Source organism: Notamacropus eugenii, chromosome 3 (assembly GCF_028372415.1).
Source record: "Notamacropus eugenii isolate mMacEug1 chromosome 3, mMacEug1.pri_v2, whole genome shotgun sequence".
NCBI classification, from domain to species: Eukaryota; Metazoa; Chordata; class Mammalia; order Diprotodontia; family Macropodidae; genus Notamacropus; species Notamacropus eugenii.
The window spans coordinates 178,663,029-178,670,687 of NC_092874.1; the positions used below are offsets into that span (position 1 = coordinate 178,663,029).

Sequence of the window (7,659 nt, forward strand, 5' to 3'; positions counted from 1 at the left end):
AAGTATGGATCGATTGTCTGCTGCTTGTGCTACAGCTATCACCACACCATTTATCCATGGAATCATCAGTTACAGAAAACGGAGACATTCTGCAATGTGAATAAGTTTACTTATCCTGAAAGTATATACTTTCCAGGGATGTCCCCATAGATGGTGAAATTGATACATGCATTGCCAGGGATAGCTCGATGTTTGGGAGGCTCTGAAAGAAAGAGTGGGAGAGAAGAGATATTTGGCTGCCTACCAAACCGAAGATGTTGTGCTGAGCTGATTTCCTATAAAGTCTGGACAGTACACCATGGCCATGCCAGGAAACTGAATCACTTCCATTTGAATTGTCTTATGACAATTCTGAAGATCACCCACAAGACAAGGTACTAGATGCTGTGGTTCTTTCTTGAGCTGAACTGACAATCATTCAAACTCTGCTGCAAAGAGCACAACTCCTATGGGCCAGACACATATCTCTGGTGCCAAACATATATTTGCCTAAAAGACTATTTTATGGAGAACTCGCTCAAGGAAAGTGTTCACATGAAAGTCAGAAGGAGTAATACAAGGACACTCTCAAGGTCTCTCTGAAGAACTTTGGAATCAATTTCTGATATGGAAGACAGGGGAGACGCTGGCACAAAAGTGTCCAGCATGGCCTACTCTCTTCAAAGAAGGGACCACTCTATGAGTGAAGTAGAATTGCAGTAGCTTAAAAGAAACATGAAATGCACAAATTTAGAGACATCTTCTCTCCACATGGTCGTGTGGGCTATTTGTGCCTGACCTGTGGCAGAACATTCTGAGCTTATATTGGTCTGATCAGCTACAGTTGGAAATGCTGTAGCTTGACTTCAACAGAGTGATGTCATTTTGGTCCTTTTCATGAGGGAAGGACAACAGCCCCTATACATTACTCAGAGAAATAGCAATATGGATATATTTCTATTTAGGATAAATGATGGGAGAGTTTTATGTCTTAGTATCTTTAAGTATGATATACACATAGGTTATAGAATTCTTTATTGTTTGTAGATCTTATTAAGTTCTATATCAAATGACTGTAAAAGCAAGCACCCCAGCATATCCAGAAGGGCCTGTTGTACAGGTTCTTAGATCTGCATTTCTAAAAGTAAAGGAACTTCTGAGGGGTCAACAATCACTTTAATCAAGCACATGTATCATTTACTTAGTTCAAGGGGAAAAGTTAGCAGCCTGAACTTCAGAGAAAATATAAAGAAATAATAATCAACAGACAGGGCTTCTGACTATCTGACCATAAGCAATACATACATCACAGATCAACAGACAGATCCAACTGTCTGTCCAGTACATACATACATAGTTACCAGAGAGAGAAGCACCAACATCTGGGTTTTCAAAGCTGGGGGACTTCTTAACAGCTTCCCAGAGTCACATCTGGCCAAACACTTTCAATGAGTAAGCCCCAAAATAAAACCTCACCTTAGAGTATTTATACACTTTTCAGAGCCAGAAGGCATCACAATCCTTGAGAACCAGTGCATTAGAAATTAATAAAAGGTGTAGGCCTTCCCTCATCAAGCTTCCCTTAATGGGCAGACCCATTAATGGGTGGGGAAGATCTTTAATCTCATTAGCATTACAATGATAAACACATAGATATACTATTGGAGGAACAAAAGCGTAAGAATCTTGATGTTTTCACTCTGAATGAGATCAAAAGAAGAAAATTTCAGTTACATAGAAGAATGACCTACAGGTTATCCTTGGAAGACCAAATTTTAAAAGTTGACAGAAGTGATTTTAATCATATGTCCAAAAGTAACAAGAAACATAATTTCATGAGAAACTTGGTTATTTCATGTTGCAGTGGTTATTATAAGTATTTGTCAAAAGACTACCATGAAAATAATTATAATTTATTTACCAACATTTGTTGTGGAAGATGATGGAGAGAATCTATAAGGAATTCTATAAGAAACTCCTAATTAAATTATTGTATCCTTTGATAATCAGCAATTTCAATGAAAAGGTGAGAAGGGCAAAAAATTTGTTGAAAAATATAAAATAATAATAGCCAATATTTAAATAATACTTCAAAGTTTGCAAACAACTTTACAAATAACATATCATTTTATCCTCAACAACTACCTTGGGAGGTAGGTGTCATTATTATCATCTCCATGTTATAGATAAGAAAACTGAAGCAGAAAGAAATTAAGGGCCTTGTCAAAGGTTACAGTTAGTAAGTGTCTAAGGCAAGATTTGAACTCAGGTCTTCCTGACTCCAACACTACATCCACTGTAGCACCTTGGCTGCCTATGAAATATGGCACAAAAATAAGGAACAAGACTTAAATACTTGTAGATAATACAGAAGCCTCATGCATATATATCACAAATACTCTCTTCAAGAAAAGAATCTGAAGAAGCTGACTGCTGAGCACTGAAGAATGTCATGAAAAAAATCGAAAGATTATATTTTAACAGGAAATTACTTGTTACCAATGTGAAAGTCATTCTTAAATCAACTGTCAGTGTGTACTCAAACCACAGATTTAGAATAAAGATAAAAAAGTACAAACCTTAAAAATGAGAAAAAGATATGGCATGAAATGCAAACAACATTATTCTTATGTATGGATGATGAAAAATTGAATATGGACAGAAGAAAGGGAATGAACATGGACAACGATAATTTTAAACAGAAGTCATCTGTTTAATTGATGCTTCATGAATTCAATGTTTCATGAAAAGGAGACACAAGAACCTAAAAAGTTCTGTAGTCTGCCATCACTTGCCTTATTTGCCATCAAAGAGATATGGTGGCCAAATGCAACCCACATTTAGAATATAAACTTGATGTTAAAATACTGCAGAGAATGATGATGGAAGATTATTGAACATTATTGCCTCACTCCATCACTGAGAGAAACAATGGAGGGTAAAACTAGTTTAAAGAAAATTGAATCAGAGATCCAGCTAAGCCAAGTCATCCTAAGGGCACTTTAAGGATGAAATTGGAAGGACAACAAACAGAAAAGATTTCCATAATAAACATGATGAGAGAAAGAAGGAAAGAAGGAGGGAGGGAGGGAGGGAGAGAGAGAGAGAGAGAGAGAGAGAGAGAGAGAGAGAGAGAGAGAGAGAGAGAGAGAGAGAGAGAGAGGAGATAGCAATATTATTAAAGAAAGTAAAGTCTGTAAAAACAGTTAGATTAGACCAAATGTGTGACATACATGTTGCATGGTTTCCTCGTCCATTCAGGAAGAAAGCTGTCACTGGGTTAATTATCTAGCCAAGAGTTTGACTTAGCTTTGAGTTAACTGTCAGCTTATTTGAGCTATCAGGCAGGGTCTCCAGTCTCTCAAGGCACACTCACTTGGTACAGATACTTTTGAACATAGCCTGAAGTATTTCCACTGGCCACAAGAGGGTATTCAAGTCTGAAAATACCTGGGCTGCTCCCCCAACCTTAGTAAAATAAATCCAAACTTGATGGGAAATGACTTTATTATTTTCTTTTTTTAATAACTCCTAGCTGGCCAAGTTTAATTGAACCCAAGAGATAAAAGTAAATATTAAAATTTAAAATAAGCAACTTATATCTTGGTTCATACCCTGACTCCTTTGAGTATATTTCATGTTCTCAGGTTGCTTCCTTCAGTGCTCATAGCACACAGTAAACTATCACACACAGAGTTTTGGTATTAAACTCTCCATGACATGAGTTTTTGTTGAGGACAGGAAATTCCAACTGGGTTGATCCCTCCCAGCAAACTTCTGGGAAAGTATGCAGAAGTCACATAGGCTATTCGGGAAAGAATGAGTTGTAATCTGTATTATTGGAGGGAATATTCACTTCAGTGAGATTATAGATCTATTTGAGTATATGAGTATGTACACAGGAGCATTTCCTAACAAATAGAGTTCTGTTACTAAAAAACTTGTAAGGTGAATATATATTTTTATCTTCCACTCCTCTACTTCATAGTATTTCATTTTTTTCTATGTAAAAGATCATGTAAAGATAGTTTTCAACATTCATGCATTCATTTTTATAAGATTTTGAGTTCCAAATTTTTCTCCTTCCCTCCCCACCTCTTTTCTCAAGACAGTAAATAATCCGAAACAGGTTATACATGTACAATCTTGTTAAACATATTGCTGCATTAGTCATGTTGTGAGAGAAGAATCAGAATAAAAAGAAAAAACCAAAAGAAAGAAAAAAAGTGAAAGTAGTATGCTTTGATCTGCAATTAGACTCCATGGTTTTTTCTGTGGATGTGGATAGCATTTTCCACCATGAATCTTTTGGAATTGTCTTAGAACATTGTATTGCTGAGAAGAGCTAAGTCTATCATAATTCATCATCTCACAATGTTGCTGTTACTGTGTACAATGTTTCCATTCTGCTCATTTCACTTGGCATCAGTTCATGTAAGTATTTACAGGTTTTTCTGAAATCTGCTCACCTCTCATTTCTTATAGCAATATAGCATACCTGTCCATTCATATACCACAACATGTTCAGTCATTCCCCAATTCATGAACATCCCTTCAATATCCAATTTTTTGCCATTACAAAAAGAGCTGCTATAAAAATTTTTGTACATGTGGGTGTTTTTTTGAGGGATAAAGACCTAGTATTGGTATTGCTGGAACACAGTTTTATAGCCCTTTGGGCATACTTCCAAATTGTTCTCCAGAATTGTTGAATCAGTTCACAACTCCCTCAACAATGCATCAGTGTCCCAATTTCCCCACATCTTCTCCAACATTTATCATTGTCTTCTTCTGTCATATTAGCCAATTTGATAGTGTAAGGAAGTACTTCAGTGTTGTTTTAATTTGCATTTCTCTAATGAATAGTGATTTAGAGCTTTTTTTATATGACTATAGAGAGTTTTAATTTCTTCATCTTCAAAGTGCCTGTTCATATCCTTTGACCATTTATCAACTGGGGAATGACTTAAATGCTTATAAATTTGACTCAGCTCTCTATATATTTTAGAAATGAGACCTTTATCAAAAACACTGGCTCTAAATATTTATCTTTTCCCTTAAAATACAATACTTACCTGGCAGGGGTGATCACAAAGGTGGTTTCCTCAGGGTAGGCTTTATCCATTGCACTCCTGATAGGTCAACCCCTGAGATTTCCACCAAAGTGGGAAACTTGACTGAATAAGTTATGGTAGTTGGGGACTGTGTTTGTGCTCTCCTCAGGGAAAAAAAAATCTAGTTTTTAGACCTTACCAAAACATGTTGACATTTTCAATAACAGTAAGAACATTTACATTTCTAAAAGAATATTTATGCCATGTCTTCCTATGCCTTAGAGAAACAAAAATAGAGAATCAGAAAACTACATATATCATTTTGTTCCTTGTGACAGCAGTGCTGCTAAGATTCCATCTTTAAAAAAAATGTCATGTAGACAACAACACAGTTATGTTTTATTGTGCCTGGTGAGGCACACGTTGACCTGGTCATGGTTGAAGAGAATACAATTAAGACTCAGACTGGAAAAAATGAAAAGTGATATATATCAGGTTGACCTTGGGTGGGAGTTGTGAATGAATCTAACACTTCTTGTGGTGCTTGTCTTCTGACAGAACTCCCACAGAGACAAAGACTTCTTAGCCCCTGAAGACTTTTGTAGCATTTTGACAATGTATTATTCTCCCCTCCCCCATAAACTCTTTTCTTTGAGTCATTTGTACGTTTCCATAGGAATTCTGATGCACAAAGTCTAACTCTTATGTAGTCTACAAGGAAGTGAGAAAAAGTATTCAAAACTTGGTTTTGTATGACCCTATTTTATATACAAACTCTGTGGGCAGGAAGTGAACTCTGCAGCAGGTGTCTAACCTTTTGGAGAAATGAAGGTGAAAAACAGCTCTTATAGGACAAGTCATTGAAAAATAGTATGGGTTCACGCAAGAGTGGGCAAAATACTGGATTAAAGTCTCCGAATGCTTCTCTTCCAGGCTCCTGGGATAGAGAGCTGGTCTTGGAACCATGAGGATTTGGATTCAACCACTTTTCACATATGCTGATTACATGACCATGGGGAAGTAATTTAACCTCTTTGTCCTTTAGACAGCTCTAATCTAAGGCAATAAGTTGCAGAGAAGGTGCCCACATGCCTTGGTAGATGGAGTTCCCTTACCTGGGAATTCCTTATGTTACTGAAATCATAGGCCAGTTTCTATACTCTATAGCTTTTTTATATTTCAAGAACTTATCTTAATATTATGAATATTAATAATAACATTTCTAGACAATTTTGATATTTACAAAACACTTTCCTAACAACCCTGTGAGGCAGGTGATATTTAAGGTGCTTCTCTATCAAGTGGCCGCTTAGAATTGATTTTTTTCCATTTTATTTTATTTTATTTTTCAATTAGCATTTATTTATTTTTCCCTTCCTCCTGACTAATTACTAATTTTGAAGAAAAATAGAAAAACAATCCTTGTAAAAATAGGCATAGTGAAGCAAAACTAATCCCTACTTTGTCCATGCTCCAAACTGTATGTCTTCTTCTAGGTCTTGAATCCACCACCTCTTAAATGGATCAGAATGCTCATATTCTTCAAGGTTGTTGGTGTCACACAAATCGTTCTCCTGGTTCTGCTCATTTCACTCTATGTCAGTTGATACGAGTCTTCTTAGCTTTCCCTGAATCTATCCTTTTTGTTATATCTCATGCCATTATTCCCTTACAATCATATATTGTAATTTGTTCAGCCATCACTCGCTTGATGGGCACTCCCTGAGTTTTAGCTCTTTTCCATTACAAAAAGAGCTGCTAAAAATCTTTTTGTACATATAGATCCTTTATTTTTTTCTTTGATTCCTTTGGGTCATAGACCTAGTGGAGGTCTATTGTAAGATTATAGATCTGGTAGAGGTCCATTGCAGGTCAAAGTATGTACAGTGTAATGACTTTGGGGACGTGGTTCCAGATTACTTTGCAGAATATCTAGAATATCTAGAAAAGAGGTGAGGAACCCTTGAGGCCACATGTGGCATTGGGTGCAGCCTTTTGACTGAGTCCAAGTTTTACAGAACAAATCCTTTTATTAAGGGGATTTGTTCTGTGAAGTTTGGATTTAGTCAAAGGGCCACACTTGAGGTCCTAGAGGGCCACATGTGGTCTCAAGGCCGCAGGTTCCCCACCCCGTGCCTATTTTCCCATCGTCTTTCCAACATGTCATTTTTGTCAATTTTTCCAAACTGTTGGGTGTGAGATGGAACCTCAGAGTTGTTTTAATTTTAATTTACCTAATTATTAGTGATTTGGAGCATTTTTCCATATAGTCGTTGATAGCTTGGATCTCCTCTTTTGAGACCTACCCATTTATATCCTTTGGTCATTTGTCAGGGAAAAGAACCTTTAGAATCGAAAGCTTTATTTCATGCTTCTTAAGTAAACCACTGTAACTGAGGCTTTAGTGTGTCAAAATGTGCTAAAATGACCATATATACTTGTCCTCACTTTTAACCTCCCCACTTGCCTTCATTAGATAAACCAACAGCTCTTTATATAAATGCAGAAGTTCTGGAATTTGAGACCTGGGACTTTCAGAGATGTTCACACAACTCTTCTTTGGGAATTCTTGAGACTAGGACAAAGGAAGACTAATTTGAGCAACTTTTGTTGTGCTAATTTTAGT

At 36.5% G+C, this 7,659-nt stretch overlaps 1 non-coding gene across 1 annotated transcript; it reads left to right on the forward strand.

Moving 5' to 3' along the window:
• The first annotated feature begins 5,046 nt into the window (after positions 1–5,046).
• On the forward strand, positions 5,047–5,202 carry LOC140497957 (U1 spliceosomal RNA). The gene has a single exon (XR_011964954.1). It is a non-coding gene; the product is annotated as a U1 spliceosomal RNA (small nuclear RNA).
• Positions 5,203–7,659: the final 2,457 nt, after the last annotated feature.